Consider the following 4,181-nt stretch of genomic DNA (forward strand, 5'->3'; position numbering starts at 1 on the left):
AAAAAAGGAGACATATGTAATACTCTTTGTAATACTTTAAGCAATAAAACAAAATTTAAAAAAATAATAATAATAAAAAGAAAAAATATTCAACTTCACTAACAAAGGAAACAGGGATTATAATCTATATTAAATATATTTGTGTTCTATCTATACATATAAAAGCCTAAGTGACCATTACAACCTAACAACCAGAACGACCAGTTGCTATGACGCGCACTGACCACCAGGGGGCAGATGCTCCCTGGTGGTCAGTGCACTCCCACAGCCAACCTCCTGCGGCCAGCCTCCCACAGTCCCTCCCCCACGCCAGCCAACCTTCTGCGGTCTCTCCCCCACAGCAGCCAGCCCTGATCAGAACTGGGCCACAGAGCCCTGATTGGCCCCGATCGCCAGCCAGGTTGAGGGACCCCACCCGTGCACGAATTCATGCACTGGGCCTCTAGTTGCTATATAACAAACTACCACAAATTTAGTGGCTTAAAAGTACACACATTATTGCACAGCTCTGTGGGTCTGAAGTCTCATTCAAGTCTCTCCAGGCTGAAAATCAAGGTATCCGCAGGGCTGCACTCCCTTCTGGAGGCTCCAGGGGAAGGCCTGTTTCCTTGCTCAGCCAGGTTGCTGACAGAATGCAGTTCCTTGCAGTGGTAGGACTGTGGTCCCATTTCCTTATTAGCTGTCAGCTGAGGGCAGTCCAAACTTCTAGAGAACTCCTCCATTTTTTGGCTTGGGGCCCCCTTCTTCCATCTTGAAAACCAGCAACAGTGGGTCAAATCCCTCTCACACTTCAAAACTCACCTTCTCCTGAATCTTCTTCTGTTGTGGCATCGCTGGCACAGCCAGCTAAGGTTCCCCACTTCTGAGAATTCATGCCATTAAGATGAGCCCACTGGAGAATCGAGGATCATCTCCAATCTCAGATCCTTGACTTCATGGCATTTGCCAATTCCCTTTTGCCATTTAAGATAACACCTTCACAGGTCACTGGACTGAGGTGCAGTCATCTCTGGGGGGCCATTATCCTAATAACCATGCCAACCTACAACTCTTCACCTTTCAGACTGATAAAGCCCCAATGACAACCTAGTATTGGCAATGCTGTGGCAATCTCTCTCTGGAGAGAGTGTCATTGATAATATCTACCAAATTACATGTCAACTTGCCTCCAAAACTGACCGCCTGTCCCACTATTTCTTTCCATCTCTACTACCCACACTACAGTCCAAGTTGCTCTCCCCTCTGCCTGGGCAACTGCACAGCCTTCACTTCCATTCCTTCAAACTACACTCCACACAGTAGCGAGAGAGCTTTATAAAAAAGTAAATCAGATCATGCCTGTCACTGCTTCAATGCTCCACTGACTTCCCATTGCACTCAATGAAATCCCAACTCTTTCCCTGGCCTACAAGTCTTGGGAGACACAGCCCCCAGTAACATCACCCTTGCTCTCACCACTCCAGATTCCTGGCCTGCTTCCTGTTCTAAGGGAGTTCTCACCTTGCCGCACCTTCTGCCTAAAGACTCTTCCCCCAGGCCTTGACCACAATGGCCCATTATGACTCAGGACTAGCTCCAATTTAGTCTCCTTAGAGAGGCCAGGCCCTCTTTCCCTAACCACACTATCAAACACCCACTGTTCCTTCAAGCGCTTCCATCTTATCACTTATTCTTTCTTCATAGCACTTGTCACTTTCTAAAAATATCTCGCTTATTTATTGGTGTACTTGTTTATCAACAGTCTCCCCAATGGATATATAAGACCCACGAGAGACAGATGTTTTATGCACTGCTGTATATCCCAGGCCTAGAAAAGGGTTTGACCCAATGCAGTCACACAATGAATAGTTGCTGAATGAGTAAAAAATAAAACAGAAAAATAGAAGGAAGAAAGGAAAGAAGGGAGGGAATGAAAGGTGTCAATAAGATTTAGTTCATCAAACATTTATTGGCATTTGATGGATCCAATCTGCTTCCCTGAGTTAATGCAATTCTATATTTTAGACAAACCCCTAAACCTCAGGACCACAGTTAAAGGGTAATACAAAAATAGGGAGTAGTTTTATAAGTGCTGAAATCAATACTGAAAGTATTCTGTTAGTACACATTGGACTGAACTCACGTTGTATGGCTAAAGTATTATCTAAAAACACTTACTGCCAATAAAAATCTGAAAATTTGCTCTCATTATAATACTAAATTACTATTTTCTTTTGACAAGCCAGGTATTCATAGTTTATTTTAAGAGTTTATTATGCATTTTTTTCTGAAAAGCACGGTTAATGGTGTTGCACACTAAAACCAGATTAGGGATTGTAGAGTCCGCCAACAGACAGACATGAAAGTAAACTGGGTTTGAAATGTAAATCTGGTTCACAAGAGGGATCAATATTTATGTGAATTTGCTTAGGGGGAGTCAAAAAGGTTGTTACATTGATTTTTTAAAATATAAATTGAAAAGTAAGACGCCTTCACACTGAGACAGAAATGCAGATCTGCACTTACACAGCTGCCTGTGACAATGGCAAAAGGAATCCTGACAAGTCAAGAACCAGTGAGACAGCAGCTGGAACCAGGAGAGGGCCACAGGCACACCTATCCATTTCCTTTGCTTCCTGGAGCAACACGGAGCACTACCAGGCTCAGAGCCCAGATCATCTGGCAGAGGTATAGGATTTACAGAATCCTGCACAAGGTGTTAGCTGACATTCCCCGTGCACCCTTCCCTGTAAACCTCAGGCCTTTGAGAAACTTCAGAGTCCTCATTATTTCAGAAATACAGATTAGACCAGCATATAAAACAAAGAGAGAAGTCAGCAATAAAGCCAAAATTTAGAGGCTGGGAAAAGAAGAAAGAGAGGAAAGAGAAAGGATGCTGACAGAGATAAAAGGAATCATCTCATGTGAGTCTACAGGTGATTTCAAAGGCCAAGAAGCTTTGAAGAAAGCTGACGTAGCAAAACAACATATGGGTCAGAAAGGTGTCTACAAGATTCAAAGAGTAGGAAGTGGCTGAGGGGGTGGTCAATGGACAGGATCACTGGACCAGCAGATAACCAGGAATCCATGGTTCAAAGAGTCCAGGGGAATACTGTGGGACAGGCAAGTGAAAATAAGGACACAGATGAGCGTTGGGACATTCCAAGTTTCCTACAGCAGCAAGTGCAAGGCTGTATCGTGCTATGACAATACCTAGTGTCGCCATCTTTAAAAGTTCCCCAATGCCACAACCAGCTGTTGGCAGTACATTCTAAGACAGTCTTTGAAAATACCTCATTCCCATTGGTAACATGAAGAACAGCTGTCTATTTTAACCATCTCTCAGGTTTTCTCTTTTGCTTTCCACAAAAGTGATGATGGTAGTCTTCCACAGTTAGAAACCGAAGTTCCTAGGGCAAAAGAATTCCCTCTCCCTCATTCTAAGGAAATGCTTGTTACCCAAGGTCTGAAAAGTTGCTTGACCTCTTCAGAAACAAACCAGCATTTCTATTGGCCAACAATATGACAAAGAAAGCCCACTGTGAGGTTCCTCAATGGTTTACTTCCTCCAGCACTGTTCATTTCACTACAAACTACATGTGATAATGAGGTAAAAGATAAAAGTATTTTAAATACTGAATATCAACGTATTTCTAGTGATAATAAAATGCAAACCTATCGAATCCTCCATGATCTAAACTTCTGGTCATCAAAGAGACTCTCAAAGGGTTTTATATCTGTAGTGTTTGCCAGAATGAAGGCATCTTATTATTCTTTAATTTAAAAAATAATAAATTAGAATTTTCTGAAATCCTCATACACTGCTGGTGGGAATGCAAAATAGTGCAGCCTCTTTGGAACACATTCTGGCAGTTCCTCAAAGTTAAAATCATAGTGTTAACATATGACTCTGTGATTCCACTCCTTAGGAGGGACCCAAGAGAATCAAAAATATATTCAGACAAAAGCCAATGTTATAGAGGTATTACTCAGAATAGGCAAAAAAGTATAGCAACCCAAATGTCCATTAACTGAATATACACTGAGTGGCCAGATTATTATGACCACCTGACATTGGTAGGCAAATTAGCTATAATTTCACTCTAAAGTTGCTAGAGGGCCAGACCATTATAAATAGGGAAGCAGGTTGTTTACCACGACAGTAGAAGTGATTTTTTTCTGAAGATATGGGTAAACAACGC

The sequence above is a fragment of the Myotis brandtii genome, unplaced genomic scaffold (genome assembly GCF_000412655.1).
Source record: "Myotis brandtii unplaced genomic scaffold, ASM41265v1 scaffold44, whole genome shotgun sequence".
Taxonomy (NCBI): domain Eukaryota; kingdom Metazoa; phylum Chordata; class Mammalia; order Chiroptera; family Vespertilionidae; genus Myotis; species Myotis brandtii.